Source organism: Anolis carolinensis, chromosome 3 (assembly GCF_035594765.1).
Source record: "Anolis carolinensis isolate JA03-04 chromosome 3, rAnoCar3.1.pri, whole genome shotgun sequence".
NCBI lineage: Eukaryota > Metazoa > Chordata > Lepidosauria > Squamata > Dactyloidae > Anolis > Anolis carolinensis.
Window position 1 is genome coordinate 275,385,106 of NC_085843.1, and position 12,441 is coordinate 275,397,546.

The 12,441-nt window shown below is 41.6% G+C and overlaps 1 long non-coding RNA gene across 11 annotated transcripts in view; it reads left to right on the forward strand.

The window, feature by feature from the left end:
• The window catches only part of sox2 (SRY-box transcription factor 2), a 533,219-nt gene that overhangs the window by 364,257 nt on the left and 156,521 nt on the right, over positions 1-12,441 (forward strand). The window contains exon 1 of one of the 11 annotated variants that reach the window (XR_010004872.1): positions 9,220-9,799. The exons of 7 other annotated variants lie outside the window; for them this stretch is intronic. This is a non-coding gene — a long non-coding RNA (SRY-box transcription factor 2). Of the gene's footprint in view, positions 1-9,219; positions 9,800-12,441 lie in introns of those variants that run through there. 3 more of the 11 variants (XR_010004869.1, XR_010004866.1, XR_010004873.1) reach the window with 3 other exon arrangements.

Sequence of the window (12,441 nt, forward strand, 5' to 3'; positions counted from 1 at the left end):
GATGATCAAACACATAAATAAAACCCAAGTACATTGAACTGTCCCTGAGCTGGTTCCATTTGTCTGTGTCATCTCTTTTGATGCTTAATAGAGCTTGTAAGACAGAACTTGGCATGCACTGATAATCTGTCAACTTATCTAAATATGCATTTTGATGTTCTGGTGTCCACAAGTAAAACAGACATTTAAGATTTGTGAGTAATCATTTTTATCCTAACAAGACAGGTTACAGTTTTAAATTGGAGTACAATACTGTATTGCACAACTGTCTCACTCAATACTGTCCATGTAACCATCTTGGTGACTTTTCCAAGTTAACCAACGCTTTTCACCTATAAAAACGTATATAGGTATATAAAATAGGAATAAAATAGGAAACATTAAGCACCACACATAGAATCATAAAATAATAGAGTTGGAAGAGACCCTTCCTGGGAGAGACATGGGCCCTTTCCATGCATGTCTGTATGATGCCTTACTGGAACATCAATTTGATGGAGGCTTACCTCAGCCACAACTGACACACACTGAGGAGAAAGCCCCATCATTTTACAGTATGCCCATTGAAAAAGGAGCTGTGTCCAAACAGTCAAGCCCTATTACAAAAGATTAAATGAGAAATGCTGAGCAAGTAACCACCTAACACTTCAAGGTCAGGTGGCTGTAAATCTTGTAGCAATGGCTGGGATTTCTTGTTGTTTGCAATAACCTGTTTGATCTAGCTTTCAATGCTTTTTGTGCTCATAGATGTATCTTGATTCCTTAATTCTGAGCTGGCTTTGTTGTTCCCTTTTGGTTTCAGTAATTATGTCATCTATTATCCAGGACTTAATCCTTGAGAAAATGCAGATCTGGCAGAGACCTGACTGGATGTGGCTGGGGGATTAATCTCACCCAGCTTTGCCCACCAGGTTATTCCGTGCAGCACAACCAAAGATCTAGAGCAGGGGTCCTCAAACTTTTTAAGTGGAGGGCCGATTCACAGTCCCTCAGACTGTTAGGGGGCCAGACTATGAAATAGTCCAAAATTAGGATTGTTGTTGTTGTGTGCCTTCAAGTCATTTCAGACTTAGGTCAACCCTAAGTCTAAAGCAGGGGTCCCCAAACTAAGGCCCGGGGGCCGGATGCGGCCCTCCGAGGTCATTTACCTGGCCCCCGCCCTGAGTTTTATAATATAATATATTGTATATACATATAATATTGATAATAATATTATAATGTAATACAATATAACACTAATAATAATACCATATAATAATATTAATTATATATTCTATATTACATATAATATTACTAATAATATTACAGCATAGTGGTATAGTTCAATATAGTAATATATAATGCTAATATTGTGCTATGCTAATCTATATATATAAATGAGTGATGGCATCACGGCGACCAACAAAACAACAAAACTACAGGCCCCCCCAACCTCGAAATTTGACAACACGACCCATCATCCACGCCTCTAGGTTGATACAAGAAAAAGAAAAGAAAAGTAAAGTCCTAATGAGAGGGAAAGGAGTAATTGTTTTTATCCAATTGCTGCCAGTTAGAGGACTAATCTCTGCCCACTTGGTCTCCTAGTAACCCACTCAGCCCAGGGGACAGGCCAAGTTAGGCCTCACTTAGGCCTCATCCACAGATTATCTAATTTGCACTGGATTATATAGCAGTGTAGACTCAAGGCCCTTCCACACAGCTATATAACCCATTTATAATGGACTTAATGCCAGGGGAAAACCTTTACCTTTTACCTTAACTACCACCAATTCCTCAATACTTTATTTCCCATATCACCATACTTCGCCACAGCAACGCGTGGCCGGGCACAGCTAGTAATATAATATATTGTATGTACATATAATTTGTAAGCCACTCCGAGTCCCCTTTGGGGTGAAAAGGATGTGATATAAATGTAGTAAATAAATGCAGTAAATAATAAATAAATAAATAAATTTTAGACTTAGGCTCGCCCAAAGTCTGAAATGACTTAAAGGCACACAACAACAACAACAACAACAACAACAACAACCCTAATTAACATGACTATCTCATTGGCCAGGAGCAGGACCACACATCCCATTGAAATTCTGATAAATGTATGTTGGCTAAAATTGTTTTTATTTTTAAATATTGTATTGTTCTTTCATTGTTATTGTTCTTGTTGTTGCTGTTGTTTTTGCACTACAAATAAGACATATGCAGTGTGCATCGGTATTTGTTTGTATTTTTTTTCAAATGATAATCCAGCCCCTCAACAGTCTGAAGGATTGTGGACCGGCCCTCGGCTTAAAAAGTTTGAGGACCCCTGGTCTAAAGTTTAGACAGAGGCCAGGTAGATCACCTTGGAAGGCCACATCCAGCCCATGGGCCTTAGTTTGGGGTCCCCTGATCTAGACGATCTCATAAGACCATAGGCTGGCTGTGGTGCAGGCTGGATAGCAAGCCAGCTGCAACAAATCACTCTGACCAAGAGGTCATGAGTTCGAGGCCAGCCTGTGCCTCTGTCTCTGTTCTATGTTATGGCATTGAATGTTTCCCTTTATGTGTGCAATGTGATCTGCCCTGAGTCCCCTTCGGGGTGAGAAGGGCGGAATATAAATGCTGTAAATAAATAAATAAGCAAAGAGACCTCCAAAGACCATCTAGATGGTTTCATAAGACCATAGGTAAGGAAAGGGGCCCTCAAAGGCCATCTAGATGGTCTCATAGAACCATAGGTAAGGAAAGTGACCTCCAAAAGCCATCTAGATGGTCTCATAAGGCTGTAGCTAAGCAAAGAGACCTTCAAAGACCATTTAGACGATCTCATAAGACCATAGGTAAGCAAAAAGACCTCCAAAGACCAGGTAGACTTAGGTCAACCCCAAGTCTAAAGTTTAGGACAGGGGCCAGGTAGATGACCTTGGAGGGCCGCATCCGGCCCCCGGGCCTTAGTTTGGGGACCCCTGATCTAGAGGGTGGGGAGGTGGGGTTGCAGTAGTCTATAGGGATATTTTCTCCCTGACCAGGTGCCCCATCCCACAGCCAACCACTTTTGAATGTGTCCACCTGAGGGTAAGGACCAGGACAGGATAGGGATTCTGCTAGTGTACCGACCACCCCGCTGGGCTACAGTCTCACTGACTGAGCTAGCCGGGGTGGTCTCGGCTCTGGCGTTGGAGTCCTAATGGCTTATAGTGCTGAGGGATTTCAATGCCCATACAGAGACCATCCTGTCAGGAGCGGCTCAAGACTTCATGGCCTCCGTGGCAACTATGGAGCTGTCCCAACTAGTATCTGGTCCCACCCACAGAGCTGGGCACACACTAGATTTGGTTTTCTACCAGGGATGGGAGGAAGGTGGCAGTGTGGAGCTGACCATCGCTCAAATGCCTTGGACCGACCATCGCCTGATCAGGTTTAGGCTTACTGCACCCCCTAACCTCTGCAGGGATGAACGACTCATTAAAATGATCTGTCCCAAGAGGCTTATGGATCCAGATGGATTCCTGTCGGCTCTTGGGGATTTTCCCGCCTCCTCATTAGATGATTCTGCTGATGCTCTGGTCTCTCTCTGGAATAGATGATTACAGCAATAGATATGATCGCTCCAGAATGTCCCCTCTCAAGTTGCCAAGCTAAACCAGCCCCTTGGTTCAATGAGGATCTGGCAGCAATGAAGCGAAAGAAGAGGGAACTAGAATGCGTGTGGAGTTTAAAGCGTAGCGAGTCAGACTGAACACAGCTGTGTGCCTACCTAAGGGCATACGCTGAGGCAATAGAAGCTCAAAGAAATCTTTCTTTGCAGCCAATATTGCATCCGCAAAGAACCGTCCGTCAGAGCTGTTTTGAGTGGTCAGTGGGCTATTAAACCCCGTCTCTCAAGACGCGATCCCTGACAACTCGGCAACCTACTGTGAAGCATTTGCTTGATTCTTTGTGGACAAAGTCGCCCTGATCAGTTCCGATGTTAACGGCAGTCTCTGAGGATGTAACACGAGCCCCTGCTTGTCCGGTTTTGATGGATTCATTTCAGTTGTTGCAGCTTGAGGATGTGGACAAGATCCTTGGAGAGGCAAGAGCAACCACATGCATCCTAGACCCCCTGCCCATCCTGGCTGATAAAGGAAGCCAGAGGGGGTTTGGCAGAGTGGGTGAAGTTGATAGTCAATGCCTCCCTTTGGGAAGGCAAGCTTCCAACCAGCTTAAAAGAAGCTGTTATAAAAATGCTGTTGAAGAAACCATCACTGAATTAGTGAACTATCGGCCAGTTTCCAATCTTCCCTATTTGAGCAAAGTCATGGAACGTGTGGTTGCCTCACAACTCCAGGGATTCTTGGTAGATACTGATTATCTAGATCTGGCACAGTCTGGCTTTAGGCTGGGGCATAGAACCAAAACAGCCTTGGTCGCCTTAGTAGATAACCTATGCCAGGAACTGGACAGGGGAAATGTGTCCCCTGTTGGTTCTCCTGGACCTCTCAGTGGCCTTTGATACTGTTGACCACGCTATCTTCTGGGACACCTCGCAGGAATGGGGCTTGGAGGTACTTTTCGGCAGTGGCTCCAGTCCTTCCTGGAGGGTCGGTCCCAGAAGGTGTTGCTAGGGGACACCTGCTTAGCCTTGCAACCATTGTCTTGTGGGGTCCCGCAGGGTTCAGTGCTGTCCCCCATGTTGTTTAACATTTACATGAAGCTGTTGGGAGAGATCATCAGGAGTTTCGGAGTACTGTACGGTGTCATCTTTACACAGATGATATCCAACTCTGTCACTCCTTTCCACCTGTCATTAAGGAAGCTGTGCACGTCCTGAACCAGTTATTGTAGTTCTCAGGTTTAAACTGCAAGTTGTTTCATGTCCTGGCTTTTGGTGGAGGCTCCGATCCATTTTTGGGAGCCTCCCTAATAAAGGAGGGCAGATAACTGTTTTCGCTCTGGAGGTGCCAAAATATCTGTTTTCTATCAGCCCATAAATAAGGAGCCCCGGTGGTGAAGTGCGTTAAAGCACTGAGCTGGAGACCGAAAGTTCCCAGGTTCAAACCCCGGGAGCGGCTTGAGCGGCCGCTGTTAGTTCCAGCTCCTGCCAACCTAGCAGTTCGAAAACATGCCAATGTGAGTAGATCAATAGGTACCGCTCCAGCGGGAAGGTAACGGCGCTCCATGCAGTCATGCCGGCCACATGACCTTGGAGGTGTCTATGGACAACGCCGGCTCTTCGGCTTAGAAATGGAGATGAGCACCAACCCCCAGAGTCAGACATAACTGGACTTAACGTCAGGGGAAACCTTTACCTTTACCTATCAGCCCATAATGGGGGGCATTTTCCACAGGCTCCCCTTCCTCTCATTTTAGGCATTTAAGCTGTTTGATTCTACTCTAAAGGAGAGGTGTCAGCTGCAGGAAGGGGCGAGTGCTTTAAGGAGGCTTCTTACCTGTTTCTACTCTAGAGGAGAGACGCTTGGCTGCAGGCAGGTGCGCGTTTTAAGGAGGCTTCTTGTTTAAAGCTTTTTTCTACTCTAAAGGAGACGCGCTGAGCACACTTTCTCAGACTCAATAGCACCAACTCACCAGACACACAGCTTTCTAAGAGGCATTTTGAGGACTGGATGCGGGTGAACAAATTGAAATTGAATCCAGACAAGACCGAGGTCCTCCTGGTCAGTTGTAAGGCCGAACAGAGCATAGGGTTACAGCCTGTGTTGGATGGAGTTATGCTCCCCCCTGAAGAGACAGGTTCGCAGCTTGGGAGTTCTCCTAGATTCATTGTTGAGCCTGGAATCCCAGGTCTCAGTGGTGGCTAGGGGAGCTTTTGCACAACAAAAACTTGTTCGGCAGTTGTGCCAGTACCTTGGGAAGTCTGACTTGGCCATGGTGATCCACGTTCTTATTATATCCTGAATAGACCACTGCAACGTGTTCTATATGGGGTTCCCTTTGAAGACTGTTTGGAAGCTTCAATTAGTCCAACGAGCAGCAGCCAGATTGCTCACCGGAATGATGTACAGGTAGCATACCACCCCCTGTGGTGTCAGATCCATTGGCTGCCAGTCTGCTACTGAGCACAATTCAAAGTGCTGGCTTTAGCCTATAAATCCCTAAACCAGGGGTCCTCAAACATTTTAAGCAGAGGGCTGGTCCACAATCCTTCAGACTGTTGAGGGGTCGAATCATCATTTGGAAAAAAAAAAAACGAACAAATTCCTATGCACACTGCACATGTCTTATTTGTAGTGCAAAAAAACAACAACAATGAAAGAACAATACAATATTTAAAAATAAGAACAATTTTAACCAACATAAACCCATCAGGATTTCAATGGGAAGTGTGGGCCTCCTTCTGGCCAATGAGATAGTCAAGTTAATTAGGATTGTTGTTGTTGTTGTTGTTGTGTGCCTTCAAGTCATTTCAGACTTTGGGCGAGCCTAAGTCTAAAACTGTGGACAGGGGCCAGGTAACTGACCTTGGAGGGCCGCATCCGGCCCACGGGCCTTAGTTTGGGGACCCCTGCCCTAAACGGTTCTGGCCTAGCTTACTTGCCCGAAAGTATCTCCTTCTACGATCCAACTCAGAGGTTAAGATCATCGGGGGAGGCCCTGCTATCGATCCCACTATCCTCACAGGCGCGATTGGTGGGGATGAGAGAAAGAGCCTTCTCTGTGGTGACCCCCCGGTCTGTGGAACTCCCTTCCTAATGAAATCAGGTCTGCCCCCTCCCTCCTGTCCTTTAGGAAAAAACTCAAAACATGGCTCTGAGACTAAGTGTTTGAGCAGCAGATGCAGCAATAATTAATGAGAATGATATCTGTGATTGACAATGGACAGACTCTGGATTATGATGTTGAACTAGTGTAATTTTTAATGATGTTTTATAATGGATGTTTTTAACTGTTTTAACTGTACTTGTTATTATTGTTGTGTTGGCATCTAATGGTTGCCAGTTGTAAGGTCGCCCTGAGCCCTCCTCTGGGGGTGAGAAGGATAGGTTATAAATGTATGAAATAAATAAATAAATAAATATGTCTGTTGGGTCCTTATGATAGATGTTTTGGACAGCTGAGACCTTTCTACTGTTCCTTCATCCAAAATTATTTTTAATTTCTTCTGTGTGTCCTGTACTGTCCTGACTCACCTGTAACTGCTTCCCTTCTTATATTTATTTATTTATTTATTTATTACATCATTTCTACCCCGCCCTTCTCACCCATCAGGGGACTCAGGGCGGCTTACAATATACATCAGAAACACAGTTTACATCAGATTAAAAGTCATTTAATTACAATTAAAAATTAAAATATAAATTAAAAACCAGCATAATTATAGGCCAACCTTTCCTGACATTTGCTGCCCCTAGGCATAGGACACTATCCAAATTATTAATTAACAGCCAGTTACTACATGCCACCAACCTTGCTATTGAGAATAGGCTTTCATTTGCTAAACCATTCTTACTGATGCTGCTTTTAATATTGACAAAATATTATGCTTTCAATACCATGATTCTTATATCATAAACGTTTCTGCTCTGATGCAAGAAGAGTTCCCTTAGGACTGTAGTGATTCAACTGACCAACATACTTTACAACTATAGATTGGCACTATCAGTGTATGTAAAGTTGGAATTAAACTCGGTGATACTTGAGAGTGGAACTACTGAAGTCAATGAAATCTACATTAATCATGACTAACTGAAGTCCCATGGATTTCAATGAGTCCAGTAATTGCTTTGTCTGTATTCAGTCTATTGCTTCTATGGTAATTTTAGGTGGTTGAATTTTAGTCACACATTACTTGGAGGTATGTGTTATCTCATTGTATAAAGAATTTAGTTTTTATGCTTTTTAAAGAGTGGAAGATGACCCACTAAATCAGTTTTCATCTTTCCGCCTTTATATTAACAATATAATACTTGGTTCAACAGACAACCGTAAACAGTATTAATGCCTCCCATGCAGAAATTTTGACGAGAAAGAGAATGCATTGATTTAATATTGATAGGTTAGTTCTAGACAAATTTCATTTGACAAAAATCCAGTTCCTAATTTTTCCTTAAGACTCAGCTTAATTACTGTGTGAATGCCTAGTAAATTTATTATTTCAGTATAATTTATTGGCGGAACAGACGTAGAAGAGCAGTATGTGGATTGGAATAACCTAATCGGACTTGTAAAGTTCACAGATTCAAAAGCTCTCCCAGCACAGAGAGTTATGGAATAACAGAAAGACTCCAAGGTCATGGGGAATATTCTTGGGGTATTCTGACATGGCTTATCTTTTCCCACATGCCTAATTTTTTTTCATTGCAAAGAATAGCTGCTTGCAGAGAATGGAAGCCTTAGGCAGGTCTTGTGCCATCCCTTATTCAGGTTCTTTTATACTCCTCTTTTTAAAGAAGCTGTCAAGTTCTTTTTTGGTGCTGACAGGGAAGGCCAATCTGCAAGTACAGGAAGAGAGGCAAAGAGAGAAAGGGAGAGAAACTTTTTGTGTTGATGTTTCACTAAGTGAGCTAAGGAGAATTTTAGAATCATGTAATTTACTCTGGAGGCATTTACTGTACATAGCCATAGTGATGGTAATTTCTTTCATTGTTGAAGTGAAAAGATAACCATCAATCAGTTGTCAATTGGTCAATTGCAGCAGTGATGAAAAGAAACTGGTAGGAACAATCACTTTCAGTGGCTACCTAGACTATTTGAGGTTGAGAGGAAAATATGGGAACTGGATTAGGCAAAAATGGAATAAGCCTCGAAGATTGGTAGCATTAAAAGAGTGGAGGATTAAAATGCAAAACAAAAACTTCTCTCAAACTTCAGAGAACAGTGAGAATAGTTTAAAATACAGTTAACAGTCCATATGTTTCTATTGAGGACCAGAGACAAGCACACAACCATTTTAAAAATTACATGTAAAAGATAGTCATATAGTACAAAAGCTTGACCAGAAGTTTAACTTGGCATGCTATCAGTCCTAAAAGAAAAACTGAGGAATGTTTGAATTGCTGTATCTATGGCTGTAAGTAGAAATAAATGGAAGTATGAAGTCACAGAAGGATCATGAAGGGATCTTGAAATTATCAACCAGAAAATGTTTGAATATTTTACTTGAAAAGTAACTTTTTGCAGTGTTGTTGCAACAAATGAAACAGCAAGATTTGATTCTCTCTTACTCTCTCTCTCTCTTTTTGTTTATCAGCAGTTTCTCCCTATTTAGATTTCATGGGCAAGATGTTCTATTTTAAATCTTCCCTGGATTGTTTTTCTTCTTCTTCTTTCTAAAGCATTATAGCCCTCCATTATTTGTGGGGTTCTTAATTTTTATATTACTGTATTTCATTTCATTTTGCTGTGGTAGGTTAAAAGAAGGATTACAGGCCCACCAGAAGGAAGAGATAGCATCACTTTGTAATCCAGCCCATGGTTTCCTAGATACCATATTGTCTCTTCTGTTCCGCTATGTGAAAAATGTTGAATATCAACAATGGGTTTCAGTGCTGTATTGTTGAGTTTTGTATGAACTAATCTAGCTTCGCTAAAAAAGAGAGAGAGAGAAAAGAAAGAGAGGGGGGGACTACAGCTTTGGACAAAAGTCTATAGCCAGAGCATTCAGTAATTCCCCATGCACAAGAGCTGACTGTGTCTCTGGGAAGACATTTTACTGGTCTGCTTTCTTATTTCCTAGTTTTCTAGTTCTTCTCTCAGGTGTTTGATACTTATTTGTCTCTCACCTGCCTGGGGCACTGCTTGAGAATATTCTGCACCATGTCAGCTGATGTAGGTCTCATAAAGAGTAAAGACAGCTCTGTTCAGGGTCTGAAAGGTAAGCTTTTACTTAACTCCTCTGCTGCCTTTGCTTATGGAATGCCAAGCTGGCTGGCCTAGTTATGAAACTTTGCATCATCTCTCTGGTTGGTGGTCTAGTATAGAATAGTCTCTCTGTATCCGAAAGTGGAATATAGTGGGGTACCGAATGGAGATGTAAAAAAGTGATGGGATGAAATGTGTCCTTCAGAATAAGGAGTTGCTGTATCACCTGTATGAAGGTGTGTTGATATTGTTCAGAGGTTCACCTCTGGTTACTGTGGAGTGAATGTGAGGGCACAGCAATTAAGTCTGATTTTGATTCTATTTCCTTTGTGGTTTTACTTCTCCTTGAGAAAGCTGGATTATCATCTAGTTTTGGTTTTGTGCATATTGTGATCCTAGGGATAGGAGATTTGATATGTTAGTGGATGTTGGTGTATGTGTGTGGGATGTGTTATTTTCAAAACAAGTGGGTAGAGGATGAGAAATAAGATCGCAAGTGAGACGTATGGATTATTTCAAAGTTTTCAAGAAATGCTTGTTTATTCACCTGTCAAATGTGATATTGTTTACAAATATCATCCAACAATGTACAGTGGAATACTAGGGATGGTAAATTGCTGAACGTCCTACTGGATTCAATAGTGTTTACTACCTAGTAAATATGCTCATAATTTGAGGTTGTTTGTCACCTCTCTATCAGTTGATACAAATCATATCATTGGCTTGTTGTTGTTGTTTGCCAATTATGTTTTGATGAGAACCGAATGAAATTGGAATCCTCCTCAATACAAAGTAAGTAGTTGCAAAATACTGATATTTTCTAATGGGTGTAATAATATGATTTGAAGATATGCAGTGACTGTGTTCAGTTTAGCAAAAGTACCAGTAGATATTTGTCTGCTTTCATTTAAGGTGAAGGCACATTTTTAATGTTGCAGCTGTAGAACTGCAGATGGGGATGCAGTCAGTGTGGATACCTGCAGTTTCAGGCAAAACATAACAGCAAATGCCTCACTGTCACCATAGTTTCATGCTGGCAGCTTGCGGGTATTTGTTGTTGTCACGAAAGGTTTTTGCAGAGGGCAGACTAACAGTCTGTAAGACCCTGTTCTTCTGCTATGAAGCCTTGTCCTTTTAGGACCCCCCCCCCCTTTTACCCCAGGAATTAGAGGCAAGGATAGATGTTGCTTTCTTAACCCCTGTATTTAGTGCCAAGCAATGATGTGCTCCCCATGAAACCATTTCTGACCCTCTGCTTGGAGTGTGGAGTTTGAATTTTTCCCCTTCCTTGCCCATCATTGTCAGTCAATTATAGGATGGAACTGAACCAGAAAATCTGGTACAGTCTGGCAATTAGTACAAAGGGTTTCCAGTCTAGTGTAAAGACAGAGATGCAAGAGCCCCAGCAGCTAAAGAAATAGTTTTGATTGGCCATGGACATTGCCTTTTAGTGCTGCTTGGTTACTTCCTAAAGATACTGCCTCCTACCCTACAGGTCTTCTTCTGAAAGTAGTACATTATGGGCCTACTTTTAAGATGTCTTTTTGGTGGGCTTTCTTCCCCCCATTTTTAGCTTCTACATCTTCCATTTTCAGACTGTCATTTTAACCCATCAAATAGACACATTTTGACTTGCACAACAAAGAGCCAAGTTATCAACATTCACAGAAACTGACATTTTTAATTCAGGCTTCATTATGTCTTTGATTCATGACAGTGAACTACAAAGACATTTAAAGTTTTTCCCTTTATTTTTCTTTCTTTTAAATTCAGAATTTTGGATGTTTGTCTTTATTCTAGCATGCTGTATTTCCCTTGCTACCTTTATACTGCTATAATATATAATTAGCACAATCAAAACCATCAGCTATTATCCACTGTGACTTTTGACCTTTGTTTTTATCTCTCCAGCATTCTTCACAGCCACCTCAAATAAATTGCACAGCCAATTTAAATTGGCTAGCTTAGAGTTACAGAACACAAAAAGACCACGGTATTTGTGTCACCATTACTTGAGTTTGAAATATTTGGAGGAATACATAATTTGATACTATGAATTGTTGAAAGCAGTAAATATCAAGCTATGAGCCTTTAAAATGATATGTTATAAAGTAAGGATGAAAGATCAAGAACAGTCAGTCCATTTCACAGATAAACACTTTCAAATTAAACCAGAACTTTTGTATCACCTATCATAAAATTTGCAGTGAATAATTTTGGCAAGCATTAAAGAAAGGTTCCCTGTTTAGTTACAAGACTTTCACAGCTGCACCATACAAGCTGGGAACGAAACATTCAGATTGATTTAATGAAACAGTCCCTAAATATTGCTGGTTATACCAGTGTGATGGAATATTGCAAACCATATAGAACATGATTAAAGTGGATTTTGGCATTATAATGTATGCCCCATTGATGGGCATCTTCCTAGAGACAGTGACTTTGTTGACTTATCACAATATTTTGTGTATGAATGAGCGGTAAGTTACCTTGTTCATATGTGTTATGTTTTGAAAGGAGAGCAGTGTGTGAAAATACTTAAAAAGTTAAGAACATGCATGTGACTAATAACTATGTTGGGGAGGAGGGAGCCCATTGCTGTGGGATTGTTTTTGCTTGCTGATCCCTCCCAACACATCCCATCTGTCCTGCTGG